The sequence below is a fragment of the Kogia breviceps genome, chromosome 20 (assembly GCF_026419965.1).
Source record: "Kogia breviceps isolate mKogBre1 chromosome 20, mKogBre1 haplotype 1, whole genome shotgun sequence".
Lineage (NCBI taxonomy): Eukaryota > Metazoa > Chordata > Mammalia > Artiodactyla > Physeteridae > Kogia > Kogia breviceps.
Window position 1 is genome coordinate 26,589,779 of NC_081329.1, and position 15,979 is coordinate 26,605,757.

At 47.7% G+C, this 15,979-nt stretch overlaps 1 long non-coding RNA gene across 1 annotated transcript; it reads right to left on the reverse strand.

Annotated features, from left to right (window-relative positions):
* Positions 1-3,369: 3,369 nt before the first annotated feature.
* Positions 3,370-8,894, reverse strand: LOC136793290 (uncharacterized). The gene is made up of 3 exons (XR_010838401.1): positions 8,803-8,894; positions 7,722-7,869; positions 3,370-3,699 (listed from the first exon to the last, which is right to left on the reverse strand). It is a non-coding gene; the product is annotated as an uncharacterized lncRNA (long non-coding RNA).
* Between the last annotated feature and the right edge of the window lie 7,085 nt (positions 8,895-15,979).

A 15,979-nucleotide genomic window follows, 5' to 3' on the forward strand; every position in this document is an offset into this window, starting at 1 on the left:
TTGCCCAGGATGCCATGGATGGTGGGGTGTGGGCCAGAGGCTTCGTCCACCTCAGTCACTCAATCAACATTTCTATTTCGTCTTCCACGTGCCATGGGCTGCTCTGTGCTCTACGCAGTAATAAACACACTGAACTTTACCCTTTATTCGAACTTACATCCTAGTGGAAAGGGCTGGCAATGAGCAAATTAAGGATATGCTAGTGACACGTAATAATGAGTACCGCGTAAAAAAACTAAGACCTGCGAGGGGATAGATAATTGTAGACTTGGAAGAGGGGGGCTGGGTGTGATCAGAAGAGCCTCACTGGGAGGGTGACATCTGGAGAAAGACTTGAAGGATGTGAGGAAGTGAGCTCGTCAGTGTGGGCTTGACGAAGCTTCCAGAGAAAGGCAGCAGCTGGGCTTCCAAAGCTCGGAGCGGGGCTCATGCCTGGTGCGTCCAGGAGGCTGGCGTGGCCCATGCAGAGAGCTTACGGCAGGCGTAGTGGGCAGCGAGGTGAGTCACGAGGTAAAGAGGAAGCTGGTGGCATCCAGGCCACGGTACCCCGTTGCAAGGAACACTGTGCCAAAGCTGATTGCATGACCAGTGAGGAACTCATGATGTCGGGCACGACCGGGTCCTGATTTCTATCGTTCTGATGAGCTCGCTGGCTTAACTTCTGCCCTGAGCAGCACAGGCCATCCGGGAGCTGGCTGAACCCCTTCCTACTGGGGTAGCACAAGGATGGAAGGAACCAAGAGACACGAGAGCTGAAGTTGAGGAGTCGATTTTCTGTTCCTCTTTGGAACAGTTTCTCAGAATTGTCTGAGACGCTGTGTCCCAGGCTTAAGTCCTGAGATTTTGTCCACCAAATAAAACACAACTCTCAGGTAGTCAGAACATCACAAGATTACTGTTAATTATGGGAAACCAGACATCTCAAGTTAATGAATTCAGCACTTTTCTATGTATGGGAGGATGCAAGAGTCTGGGCTCGTTGGAATCACTCCTCTGATGTGCACCTTAACTATCTAGGGCCTGCAGCCTTTTCTTTCCCATCCCGTGTCCCTTCGGGGCGCACCGTTGGGGCAGCTGCAGGGGCTGAGGGCTGGGCAGCCAGTTTGTCTCCAGCCTGAGTTCCCTCAAGCTCACCTTTGGGGCAGCCGTAGTGGCTTGATGGCTACAACAGCTTTTGTTCACTGATATGGCAGGCAGCATTTTTTCATCCACTATCAGAACAGGCTGAGTTGCTCAGAACTAGATGAGCTTTGAGGTCCTTTCTGGATATGGTGGGAAAATGTAGGATTTGGGGTTGGACAAATCTAGATTCAAATTTCATTTCTGTTTACAAGCTGTGTAAACTTGGACGAGAAACTTAACCTCTCTGAGTCATAATTTCTTCATATGCAAAATAGGTAAAATAATACGAAGCTTCAGGAAAAATGTCGTTGGAAGTTTTCAAGTGCTTTCACCGTACCTGGCCTATCAATGGTAGCCATGGTTGGGCTCTGTACCCGTGAAATTTTATATTCTTCATCTGTTGATTAAATCTATTTTAAATGCACTAGAGGAGCTTGCTGTTTGAAGGAAACCTGCTTGGAATCCCTATCTGATGGAAAGAGTGCTTCCTTAAAAAAAAAAAAAAAAAAAAAACTGCCCCCAATTTCCTGTCCCAGATTCTCCCATCCATTGGAAAACCCTCCTCTTCTCTAAAATTAGTTTTCAGACAATCCAGATTGTTCCGAACTGGGTTCTCTGGTTTACCCAAAGTGAGGCACACGTGTACCTAATTCACCATATAGTGCTACCATGTAAGGTTCCCAGTGCAAACTTTTCCTCCACCCCAGATGGCAATTCATAGAAAGAACTCCACCTGGCCTGCCCCCAAGGTCCCCCCAAGGCAGGTAGGGCTGGGGTGGGGCGTAGACCCAAAGGAAAAGAGTGTGTCCCAGTAGGAGGAGGAGAAAAGGATTCCCATGAAGTGGAGAGAGAAAAGGAGTAAGAGAAAACAAACACAGCTTTAATTAGACACAGTGCATCTAAATCAGAGAGCTATGCTCAGAGACCAGGAAGGATGCGATGGGATTGTTAGAAGAAAACAACATCGCCCACCTTCTTAGTCTTCATTAACATCGAAATGAACCCCGAGGAGAAAGAGAGAAGGAGCCAGCTTCTGCCCAGGGAGAGGGGAGGAGGAGAAGCTTCCTGAGCCTTAAAGAAGCTATGTGCCTGATATAGACAATGGAATAGTACGCAGCCATAAAAAGGAACGAGATTGAGTTATTTGTAGTGAGGTGGATGGACCTAGAGTCTGTCATACACAGTGAAGCAAGTCAGAAAGAGAAAAACAAATACCGTATGCTAACACATATATATGGAATCTAAAAAAAAAAAAAAAAATGGTTCTCAACAACCTAGGGGCAGGACAGGAATAAAGACACAGACGTAGAGAATGGACTTTGTCGCATCCCTTTCCTCCCTTCTCCTCTATGCTGTGCCGAACATCCAGGTAAATCCCCAGCATGTAGGAGCCACTGGGATGTGTTGGGTCCACTGGGCTCCCGTCTCTGCAGCTCTTCCTCCCCACACTCAGGGAGACCTGATGCTCCCTGGAAGCCCCGCCCCACTTCAGGCTCTGTCCCACCTGAGATCCCTGAGATTAAAGAAGTTCAAGGACTCAGCTTTGAGTCTCCCTTGGTGCTAATTTGACCTCAGGTCTGATCATTGGATGTCTCCCTTATCTTGGGCGGCTGGACCCACCCTGAACCCCAGTTCCTACATCTGGGCTTCTGTGCCAAGGTCTTAGAAAGCGTCCTGGGTCCCTTTGTTTTACTAGTCACTGCCCTCTGGTGTCCCCCAAACATCAGTCCAGTGGCTGGCTCTCAGCCAGGAGAAATGGCGATCCATCCCTAGCTTCCTCATCCCCAATATTTCCCCCCACCTGTTTGGAAACTCATTGCCACATCTTGCTTTGGTGTAACGCCTCACACACTGTAGGGGACGAATAAACATGAGATGAATGAATGGATGATTGGTTGAGTGAACATATCTGGGGACTTGGGAAAGCTTTGGACTAGACTAGCCTCGTGTACTCTTTGGCCTGCTAATAGTCTCCGGTTTTAATGTGAAACCTCCTGTGCTAAAGGGCCCAAACCATCCATAGCCATCCAGGAAATAACCCATCCCAGTGTGGATGCTCACGGAAACACTGGTCTGTTGGCCAAAGTCAAGTTAGGCAGCATCACAGCTGACCCAATCTGCACTGCATTTAGAGCAGGGTTCCCTGAAGCAAAGAAAAAGGAAGTTTTACTGGGTTACCAAAAACAAGACTCTGCTCATCTGTGCCAAACAGAAATTCAGAGACAGAGTTTGGGGTGACGTAGAGAAAAGTAGCTTTGGGGACTTCCCTGGCAGTCCAGTGCATAGGACTCCACACTTCCACTGCAGGAGGCGAGGGTTTGATCCCTGGTCCGGGAACAAAGATCCCACATGCTGAGTGGCCAGGCCCAAAAAAAAAGAGAAACTTTTATTGCTTTGCCAGGCAAAGGAGTTCACAGCAGGCTAGTGCCCTCAAGAGCAGGGTGTGATCAGCTCGTGGACAGTTCTGGGATGGGTTGGCATCGAGGTGAAGTTTCAAGCTTCGTTCAACCTTCTGTTTTCAAGCAGTCTAGGGTCTGTGTGCTTGCAGGCAGCAGTTTTCATCTGGTGGTTGGCTTCCTGTAAAAACAGTTTAGGAATATGTGTCAGGCCTTTATCTGTATCTTTCAGGGAACTGGGAGTTCAGTGACTCCTCGATGTGGCGGATTTAGAGTCTAAATTGTTACCCATTCCCCAGCCCAACAGCTCTTCTTTATTTCTACATCTTAACATTTCCCAATCATTAACTTTTGAGCCAGCTTCAAAAGACAAGGACATTGGGACTTGTACACGGTTTCAATTGTGGAAACCATACCTACCTCCCCATTATTTCCTGTTTAAAAACTTCCACTGAACAACCTCATTGAGCTGGCAGGGAAATTTCTTAACTGTTTCCCAAATAAATGACCATAAATTTGGACACAATGACAATGAAGAAAGTCTGTAAAGAAAATCTATACGATAGGGGAGGAGCCTGACCCAGTGAAACCCATGAAAAATAATCACAAAGGGAAAATATTCAAAACAAAGCTTTACTGCAGCCTCAGGAGAAATCCTGAGCCAAAACCACCCCTATAACCTATTTCTAAATTCCTGTTCCACGGAGACTGTGCGATGATAAGCACTAAGCTTTGGGGTGATGTTTTACCCAGCAGTAGATAATTTACATAAAAGATGAGATCCCACAACATTCTAAGCAAGATTAGAACCAAAGACCAAGCATTGTGGTGGTTTGTTGACAGCAGCCAGTAGTTTCCACTTCTGTTCTCGTGAGAAAAAGAAGCTTGAGTCTCCTGGGATTGTTGCTCTGGGCCTTCCTATCCCAAGCATTGAACCCACAAGGGACTCCTCCAAAGCCCAGTCACCTGCAGGAAATCACAAGCGCGGCTGAGATACCTACACAAATCTCTCTTCCAATCTCCCGGACAGGATGTTAAAGAGGACCCAGGCCACCAACCTGTTAAAACAGGCTGGTGTTATTACCACCTAAAACTTCCTCAGAACAAACGCCCTCTACTTTTGGTAGTTGAGAATGAGACCCATCATCGCGAAGCCTTAAAACGTCACATTCTGACGTCATCTTTCTGTCTCCCCAAATTCTCCTATAAGATGAAAACACCTATTCAGTTGAGTATAAATCATTCTGTATACCCACTCGGGAAGAGGGCTACTTCTAACAATCATTAAAGGCAGGAAGTTCTTCTTCTGCTCTATAAATAATTAATATCCCTTTATTTTATTTCTATGGGGGGTGGTTTAGAGGTGAGAGGGGACCTATGATTTCCGTATATTGGATGCTCCTAATGTGAAGTCCAACTGTGTTCCCACCTCCTCTCTCTGCTTTTTTTTTTAATTCTTTTTTTTAACCCTTTAATATGTGCAGCTAGAGACCTGAAACCAAAGTTTCCAGTACACAGCACATTTTTTAAGTCCAATAAATCAATGATTCAGTGAATGAATAATGTGAAAGGTGGTTCTAAATTTAACGATTCTTTTAAAAAAAGTTCCTACTTGTAATTATTTTAACCTCGTGCAGTCTTTTTGTCGTTGTTGTTGTTAGTATTTCCTGAGGGGGGAGTAGCTTATAATGCTGTTTAGTTTTGTACTGTTGGTGTGTTGTGACCTCTTTGCTTTTGACTCCTCTGATTCCTGGGCATGTGAGAAGCCCCAGCTCTGAGGCTCGCCCCTGATCACGTGACTTGGGCGGCCGTGTAAGTACGTGGTGCCTGAGCCTCCTCCCACACCCCCAGCAGGCAAAAGAACGTCTTCCCTAGTGAAAATTACCTAGTGAGGCAAAAGGATTATAAATCGCCGTAGGACCAAACTACTTCCCTGCTTTTTGTATAGTATCACCAAGATCAACGACATTTGTTCTGCCACCTGTCAGGTATTAAATTCATCTCATGGTACTCACTTTGTTTGTCCAATGCAAATGCCTAACAATAACAGAGGAAGGGCTCCTCTGGAGGCCTGAAGAATTCCGAGTCTGCATCAGAGTCTATGTATCGCGGTTGGGAGTGCTCAGCCAGCTGCCTGTGTACTTCCTCCCTAAGCACTGACAGCAATGAGGTTTTTGGAAGCTCTGTACTTTGAATGCCACGAAATGAAGGGGATATATTTGTAGTGGATGATGGAGAGAGAAAAGGAATTCACGCTGATTAATCACCTACTATGTGGTAGTCATTGTAGATTTAATCCTCACAGAAGCTCCACTGGGTGGGTTATTACCTTGCCCATGTTACGGATGAGGAAACCGAGCTTCAGAGAACTTATGTGCCTTAGACAACATAGCTAGTGAGGTGGTGGAACCAGGATTGAAACCAGGTCTGGAGTCAAAGCCTGAGTGTTTCCACGACACTGTGCTGCCTCCTTCGATGACAGGTAAGAAAGCCTGAGGACCCCTGGGTGGGAGAAAGGGGTGAGCAAGGGTTCATGGGACATTCAGATGCATTTAGTTTTCAAATAATCAACAGATTTTGGCACCAACTATACAGACGCTTGGTAGATTTTTTCCTTAGTGGTTTTTCTCAATCTGTGGATTAACCCGAAGTCCCATAAACAGAAAAGACAATTTATTGAGGTACAAATGAGAATCACGATGTTGAGAGGTTAGTAGCAGGAGGGAGCGATTCAGCCAGTGTGTAAGCCACACCACCGCCCCCAGCACCCAAATCTCCATGCTGCGCTCTTAATCTTAACACTCACCATGCACACTATAATTCTTTTGAAATAACAAAACTGTGTTTCCTTGCGAAGAATAAGTGACCATTGAATGAGTTCAAAAGATGTTTAAATTGTAACGTATTCTTAAATGAAAGACAACTCCTTATAGACATGTTGTTAGGAAAACAGTCAGAAATCTAACACAGACATGCCTTTATACATTGGAGAATCTGAAAAAGTCTCGAGATGTATGTTTTCCAAAAGTTTGGATGCCTTATATAGCAAATCCCCGTATTGACTGCTAGAGGGATACTCAGAGCAACGAGACATTATTAAAATCTCAACCCCTCAAGATATTATGAAGACTTGAAAGCAATGTGACAACTGGGACCAGACAGCATATGAAGAATTACCACCAAAGAGGAACACACAATAATTTCTGGACATTCAGGGGGAACAGACCACTCCCCATGGGTTAGAGAGGGCAAGAGGTTCTTGTGTGGAGGAGTCCAAGGAGAGTATGACCTTGAAAGAAGAATGAATCAAACTTGGGCATGGATAGGGTTGGAGAGAGAGTAGAGAAAGGCAAGCAACAGGCATGTCAACAGGGGGTCCTTCCCTGTAGGTGTCAGTATATTGGAAACTTTTCAATTAAACAAAAAGCATTTGGAGGGCACGCACTTTACAGAACCTAGCATAGTGCTGGACATGTAGTAGGTGTTCAAAAACTCTTTGGAATTTGTAGTTTTCCGGTCCTTGAACCTGTGTTCTAATATTTGTGTATATGTTTGTATACGTCTGTGTGTGTGTGTGTGTGTGTGTGTGTGTGTGTGTGTGTTTGGTGTGTAGACAGGATGTCTCTCTTTCTGGAAAAGCAAAGCTGAGATCTGAGGAAGCAGAGTGACTTCCCCAGGTCTCTGGGGCAATGAACAAGTCTTGATTGGCATTGCAGTTGTCCAGCTGCAATGTAGTTCAAGGTCAGCTCTCCAGCGGATGCTGCAAAGGCCCTTTTCTATTCAAAAGCAAACACCCAAACTAAAGCAAGTCACTAAATGCCTCTCAAAGATTTTGACCTTAAAGAATCTGGCGGGGGGGAATGATTACAAGAATTAACAACTAGTTCTCAACCCCCAGATCCACAAAGTCGGGAACCTCATGGGCCTGCAGTGATGCTGAAGTGACCTCACCGGTAACTGTTGGCCCAGGCCGTCCGGGTCAAAACCCCAGCACAATGGAAGCAACCAGAGCACCTCTGAGCCTCCCTCCCTTCTGCTGGCTGCAAGGCTACAACTGGACATAACTGAAGGCAGGAAGAGGAGTGTTCTGTCTCTGCAGAGAGGCCTGGGAAGGTGGCCATCAGTGGCTTCTAGACCAGATCTCAGCCTCAGCGTATCTTGGAGCCTCCCCCCAAGCCCTCCATCTTGACCGACGCCCTTTACCTGCTGTGGCCGTGGCAAGGCTCCGCGTGTCAGGAATGGATTTCCCTTCCCAGCTGAGATGCTCCAGCTGCGAAATCACCACAATCTGCACCCTAATAGCTCTCTCAAAATAAGTTACACTTCTGACTTGGCGGAATTTGCTGAATGGCTAGTAGGGAAGAAAAATGTAAAGCAGAAAAAGGAGAAAAAAAACAAAGCAACATTATCAGCCAGATTTGATCTCAAGACTGTTTCATTACTGCCCTCTGGGTTCAAAGTGGGGGGCGGGGTGGCGGTGGGAAGCAACAATTCAGGCAGGAAATGTCGATTATTCAGAAATGTAATATAATTATGTGTCTGGATGGCCCAGTTTATCTGACAGTGTTTTCTGGGAAGGATGTGAAGGGTGAGACACATAATCCTCTCCTCACCAGCTCCTTCCCAGCCAGGCTCCCCTCCTCCACCTCCAGCTTTTTTTTTTCCCTCCAGGACACTTCCAATCTCCCAGGTTTTGTGACCACTTACATGTCTTTCCTGAGTGTTTTTATATAGCGTAGGAAATTGGGTAATGAAAGCCGAGTCATACATTTCTGCTTTATGTTTCCAAAGAAGCAAGTGTGACTGTCAGTTTACAAAAGATTGTTTATGTTCACTGGCGTGAAATGGGGAGCGAGCGTTCGGAGCAGCGAGAGAGAAAGGCTGGCCAGGCCGGGATGACAGCAATGCATTCATCCTCCACGCTACAGCAGACAAAGCGCGCTCCCTGCCTGACAGGGGCCATAAATCATGGGCAGGAGATGCTGTACCTACAGCTTATACCATTCCAGATGACAAACACACAATAATCCACCCAGCACAGCACTTTCTGTCTCCCCTCTCTCCCCCCACCCAGCGCCTGCTCTCTCCTCTTCCTCCATCCCTAGCCTCTCCCCCAAGCCTCTCCCCCCTCCCTCCATCCCCAGCCTCTCCCCTCCCCCCTCTCCCTTTCTTTTCCTGGCCCCTCCCTGATGCTTCTCTCTTCTCTTCCTTCTCCCAGTTTCCCATCTCCTTTCCCTCCACTCCTGTCTCCTGTTTCTTCTCTACCCCCTGCCCACATGCTCACGTCCTCTTTGGGGATTTCGTCTTTGCGTGTTTTCTGCGAACCTTCCTCTGCCCTCTCCCTGCAGCTGTCCATCGCGAATCTCCCTTGTGCTCCTCCTCTTCACTTCCTGTTATCTTTTTCCTACTTTTTTTTCTTGCTCCCTCCTCGCCTCCTCTCCCCTCTCCTCCCTCTCTCCACTTCATCCCTTCCGGCTCACCCAATGTGCTAAGAAAAATGTCACCTCTACCCTGCAGATCCCCTTGGCAAGGAAACAGAGGGAGAAGAAAGAGGACAATATCTCCAGGGTGGGAACCTCAGCACGACGGCTACAGTAGATCCACTTACAGAGGGCAGGAGTGGGGACCGAGGGACCCCTCAGCAGGGTCAGAGTTGGGGGTCTGCGATTCTGAACACACTCAGGGCACGGGCCCATGTTTATGAGTTTATCCTTCTTCCCCAAACTGAGGAAACTCCTGCCACACTCGATCCTGGGGCAACTCCAGAAGGATGCTTTCCCTGTTGGTACTGGGATGCGTGCATATATTTGCATACGGGACTCTGGTGAATCGAGGGAGGAGATGTCTGCCCCATGTTCAAAGCAGCACTATTTACAATAGCCAAGACATGGAAACAACCTAAATGTCTATCGACAGATGAATGGACAAAGAAGATGTGGTACATATATACAATGGAATATTACTCAGCCATTAAAAAGAATGTTGCTATTTGCAGCAACATGGATGGACCTAGAGATGATCATACTAAGCGAAGTCAGAAAGAGAAAGACAAATACCATATGATATCACTTATACATGGAATCTAAAATATGACTTAAATGAACTTATTTACGAAACAGAAACAGACTCACAGACATAGAGAACAGACTTGTGGTTGCCAGGGGGGAGGTGGGGGGGGAGGTGGGGAGAGGGAGGTGGGGAGGGGGAGGGAAGGATTCAGAGTTTGGGATTAGCAGATGCAAACTATTGTATATGTAATGGATAAACAACAAGGTCCTAATGTCCAGGGAAATATATTCAATATCCTGTAATAAACCATAATGGAAAAGAATATGAAAAAGAATGTATATGTGTGTATAAATGAGTCGCTTCGCTGTACAGCAGAAATTAACACAACGTTGTAAATCAACTATACTTCAATTTTTAAAAAAATTTTTAAAGGGAGGGGGTGTCTGTGAGAGCTTCCCTCTCTTAGTCATGCCAGGATTTTTAGCTGGAGTCTTGAGACGAAAGACTCAGTCTAAGAGACCTCTTACAGCCCCCATTTCATCTGTTTATAAGGCACCCCTCTCTGAGAGTGGAGACACTCCTTTTGCCTGAGTAATGGGACCCTTGGGGGTGAAGGGGTAAAGTGAAGAAGAATCACTTTGTTCAAGGTTCCCTGGGTCAGTGTTAGGGGGTTTTCCATAAGGGGTCACACCCTTCTTCCCAGTCCTAACTTGGCTAACAAGCTCACTTCTTATTTAACTTCACATGAAGCACCAGGATCCTTGCACACAATCAGCAACACACACTGAGGTTGCAGTGGTGATGAAAAAACACATCATGGCTTTATTGTGTCTTGCCTACAATATATCTTCATCTTTTTGGAAATGGAATCCAGAGCAGGCAGCTGGAGCCTCAGAGCCCTGGGACCAAAAGTGACTTGGCCCGAGGTCCAGGGAGGGATGGACAAGGATACCTTTCAACCAGTCGGCTCAGCCATTGCTGCAGAAGACTGCAGCTCCAGAGGGAGGGCTGTCCATACAGCAAGACAGGGGCCCTCACTTGTTCTCCTTTGGGGATTTTAATGACCTTGCAGAGCAACAGGAAGAGTCCATCTGACATCAGGTCAACTCAGAGCCAGGAGCAGCTGCCAAGCTGATTCTAAGCCATTGCTGATATGGTCTCTCCGGAATTACTGGCTCTCAGGCCCAGAGATCAACACACGCATCCTTCCATCCAACCTCGAACCTTCTCCCTTCCCCTTTCAAGTCGACGGACCACCTTGTAGGACAATCTCCAGCAGGTGGTAGGGTTCAAAGGTAGTCCTTCCTCCAGAGAGCGGCTGTGTAGCCCAATGCCTAGATCCAGCTGAAAAAAGAAAGGCACGTGGAGAAAACTGGGGTGACCCACCAGGTCCTGGGATATTTCACGAGGCCCGTAAGTGAAACCAGCAGTCAGGTAAGAGACAGAGAAAGCGCGCCCTCTCCTGCGCCTTCCCTCTGCTGTAATTTGCTGGGAAGGGGAGAAGGACGCTCTGCTTGGACAACCCTTAAATCAATGCATCCTAATTAATGGAGGATTTAATTCATCAAAGTGACAGCAACTCTATTTACATCATCTCCATCAACAGGGTTTAAGGGTTGGCTTATGGGGTTTATTATCTTTCCCTTCCTTGCTCTTTCTCTCTCTCTCCTTTTCTAATAGGATGATGGTAAGATTTAAGGCAGACGGTTAATTCCAAGCTGAGACTTGTTCAACCATCTCCCCAAAGTCTTCTTAATAGGCCCCCTCAGCCCTCCAGTTTGGTCTGGAAAATAACACAGGCCTGCTCCAGAAGTGAAGTTGACAGCAGGGTGGCCCAGAGGCCTGGCAGAGGAGACGAGAGGCTCGTGGGGGTCATAGGTCAGACCGTGGGCCCAGGCCACCCAGAGGGAGAGGGCCCCTTACTTTACGGATGAGGAAACTGAGACTGGGAGGGAGGGAGTGAAATGCCCGAGATTACACACCGCTAACCAGAGCCAGACCTCCCAGGACTCAGGCTCTTTCCAGCCCACCACTCGGGGGCCACCTCCAGCACACTGCAATGAGGCGGGCCCAGAAGACCACCCCCTCCCTCTGGGTAGAGGTGTTCCCTTCTCGAATCTTCTCTGATCAGTTTTATTATGATTAGCTCTGCTAATCACCATTACTAAAAACAGTTAACATGTAGGAAATACTATATATGAAACGCTCGGCTACCTGTTTTATCTACATTAATCTTCCCAGAGTGATAAGGTGGGTGCTGCTTTTTATTCCTATTTTAAGATGAAAAAACAGACTCAAAGAGATTAAGCGACTCACCCAAACGGAAGATGACTACCCGCTAATCCGCTCTTTTAGGCACCAGCTCTAATGCCACTTTTAAATAGAAATTACTCCCAAGGGCACTAAACTAAGCTCTTTACATTTTCGTGGGGATGATTTAGCTGGAACTCCCAGCCCTGAGCCTTCTGAAGCCAAAGGGGGAAATGAAGACTCATCCTCCAGTCTGGTTTTCTCAGGGCTCAGGCTCTGCTCCCCCAGAGTAGATCGCGGGGAAAGGGGGAGTTTCCAAGAGGCCAGCATTCCTGACACAGCCAGGCCGCCATCCCGGGCAGCTGCAGCTGCCTACCAACAACCCCTGCAGTCCACAGAACCTTCTGGAAAATATCTACTTCCATCTCTCTCCTTGCCCCCAGATGGAATTCCACCAGGATCTGTCTCAGTCTTGAAAAGACACTATGTCATAGCTGTCATTAATCGAGCCTATTAGAATGCAAAAAAATGGGGGAAGAAACATGGATCCTGGCCCTTCCTACTCTGGCCATTTGTCATGTACTGCAGAATCCAAGCCCAAAGAGCAGCCCCTTCTCCAGAAACGAGGAGAGGTGGGGGGTTTGGGGGGATGGAAGACAAAATGCCAGGAGGCTCACAGGTAAGAGAGCTGTGCCTTTCTTCCAGGTTGACCTGTGCTCACACCCCATCCGTCAGCACTAGGATGAAAGGGCTATAAAACCAACACAGCACCCGAGACTGTATGAAAATATATATCCTGATGTGTCAGGAGTACCTGGCGCGCCTTTAACCTCAACTTCAGATGAACCAACCCGCCTCGGATCACATTTATATGCAAACGCGTATAATATGTCCCCCGTATCTAATTATCTGTCAGCCTGAGGCAGTTTGTTTTCCAAATCGGCCTCTCGGCTGTGACTTTACGAGGTCATAAAGAAAGTGATGCCACTCGGCGCCGAAACGCGAGGAGCGCCTGGACCAACAAATTACGCTCCTTAATGGAGCCTCTCGGCCCGAGACACGGCCGCCAGGAAGAAAGCAGGCACAGCCCTTGTTCTCACTCCCTGCCTTCCACCGAAGAAAAAGGAAGGGGCACACGTAGCAGGAGGCAGACCTAGGAGGTCCCAGAGCATCGGCGGGCGAGTGGGAGCCCGGGAGGGGCGTGGGGGAGATGGACCAGAAATGATGTCCTTCTCCTGCTCAGCTCTCCTCTGCTTTGTGTTCTTCCTGTGCGAGGTCCGTCTGCAAAGTTGTCGGCCAAGAAATGAGGTTGAGCGGGGTGTTTCCGCAGCCCCTGTGCCACGCCTGGCCGTCCCGTAGCATCCTGCAGCTTGGAGCAACATTAGTGCCTGAGATGCCAAGGATCTGTGGGTCCACAGGGAAGCGCTTTAATCCACCTACGTGACAACTCCTGCCTGCACGAACCCAAATATCAAGACTCTGGTTCCACAAGCACGTTGGCTGGAAGGTATTTTGTTCACCGTTGCATCCGGGAGAAGAAGAGGGTGGGTGAGCCTTTTAAACTTCCAAGCGAGAGGAGAAAATTCCTCCCCAAACAGGGAAGGTAGGTGGCAGCAGCAGGAGTGCTATTGTGCTGAATGGCTGGCTGAGGCCATTTCTCCCTTGCCAAGCTCTGCACCACACGCGCGCACGCACGCACGCACGCACGCAGGGAAAGGGCGGGGCGATGGGCCCCGTGCACAGTCTTCAGCCCCTATTAGCCCTCCTCTGATCTTCAGCAGATTAATTAGGAAGTTTGTCAGGAACCAGCCGTGACCTCCAGCCGCCCCTCTCTGGGAGTGGTAACGGTGCCAGTGAAATCCAAGCTGCAGGAATTCCTGTACCCACGCTGCTCCTATGATTAATGATAGAAAGGAATAAAAAAAAAAGGGGTCAGCAGCTGAGTGCAAAGCAAGTTGCTAGACAGGGAGTAATTAAGATACTTGGGTAAATATGATTAATAAGCTCAAACTGGCAGGGTGTGCAGTAAACAAGGACGAACCAGATGGTGCCCTCTCTTCTGACAAGGCTGGCCACTTGGAAACAGGGGGGAGTGGGAGGCTAAGGAGGGGCTTAGGGCAACTTGAAAGGCACGATTGAAACTTTACTTTCTTTCGCTGACCCCATGTAGAGGGAGAGGTTGGATCCCTGGGGAGGGATTAGGCCAGGAAGGGGGGCTTGGAGGCTTCACCGGTCCTCTTATCACGGGCACCAGACAAATTGCTGGGTGTAAAAGGATTCCTGCTCAGACATCAAGGCCCCACTTCTAAAGCGACCCCCGCCTTGTGCACTTGCTTGCTCTCTCTCTCTCTCCACACCCCCGCTCCCCGCATTTAGCTGCTCACTACAAGATTTAGACAAGACACATAATGCACAGGTTACTGTTACTGTATTCATTTGCTCAGGCTGCTGTAACAAAGTACCACAAGCTGGCTTAAACAGCAAAATTGATCGTGTCCCCATTCTGGAGGCCAGAGTCCAAGATCAAGGTGCCGGCAGGGTTGATGCCTTCTGAGGACTGGGGGGGAAGATTTGTCCTGTACCCCTCCCCTAGTTTCCAGTGGTTTGCCGGCACTCTCTGGTCCTCCTGGAATTGTAGACAGATCTCTCCCATCCCTGCCTTCATGTTCATAGGACTTTCTCTGTATGCGGAAGTGTGAGTGGGGGTGGTGGTGTGTGGGGGTGTGTCTTCATCCAAATTTCCCCTTTTCAGAAGGACACAGTCATTTGGGGTCAGTACTCACCCCAGTGACTTCATCTTCACTACTTACAACTGCAAAGACCCTCTTTCCAAATAAGGTTGCATTCTGAGGTACTGGGGATTAGGACTTCAACCCATGGATTTGCAGGCAAACGATTCAACCCATAACAGCCACTTATCAGGTTGTGAAGCAAACCAGGAAACAAATGCTAACTCAGAAGGGACCTGAGCCAAGAAAATGTATGCTGTCACAGCACTGTTTAGAAGAGGGACATGGCCTGGACTCTCATTTCTCAGCCCACTGTTTTTTTAAAAATATGCTTCCTTCAAGTCCAAAACAGTGTCTTGGAAAGAACATCTCTCTCTGTGTTATGTCAAGAAGACAGTCTAATGCTTCCAGAGATGAAGTTGAGAAAGAGCCATAGGTAGGAGTACCCAGTGACGCTGCTTAACAGGGAACATCTACAGGCCCTAAAAAAGAGAGGACTCGGAGGGTTTGCCATTAAATAGCAGAAAGATGCCAGGACAGCTCCGCCTACAGATACGGGCAGCTACAGTACATCCAAGGCAAGAACAAGACACTGTCGGGTAGATGAGAGAAATATAGGATTCGTCTGTAACCTAAAGAAACTTAATTAATTTAATTTCCTGTGATGGCTGTAATAAATCACCACAAATATGGTAGCTTAAAACAGAAATTTATTCTCTCATAATTCTGGAGCTCAGAAGTCCAAAATGGATATCACCAGGCTGAAATCCAATGTCAGTAGGGCTGTGCTCCCTCCAAGAGGTTCTCAAGAGAATCCATGCTTTGCCTTTTCCAGCTTCTGGTGGCCCTGCCATTCCTTGACTTGGGACCAAATCACTCTAATCTTCAAGGCCAGTATCTCCCAATCTGTCTCTACTCTGTTTCCACATCTCCTGCTCTGTGTGTAAAACCTCATTATGCCCCCCCACCCCCCATTTATGAGAATGCATGTGATTTCACTCAGAACCCACCTGGATAATGCAGGACGGTCTCCCCATCTCAAGATCATTAACTTATTCACATCTGCAAAGCCCCCCCCCCTTTTTTTTCCAAATAAGGTCACTATCACAGCTTCAGGGATTAGAAAGTAGATGTCTTTTGGAGGCCATTTTTCAGCCTCCCACACAAATTCCCATAGGATTTTCTTTTTTAATCCCTTTTCTCCGTTGGTCTATGTAGAGCTAGATGGCCTCGTCTCTGCCCCCATCTTGCAGTAAGGAAAGTCAGGCATGTGTGGCCAAGTGTACTTCTCCACAGAAAGTCAAAAATCAGGCTTAGGTGATGACTCCTCAGGTACTTAACCTGGTCCTAGGAACAAGTTCCCTGTCTTTGTATATTACAGACCTATTAAAAGCACATTTTTACAGGGGGTATTAGAAATAACTGGGTTGCTAACTTCTTATTTGGCCAAATAAGGCTATTAAACAAAAACCT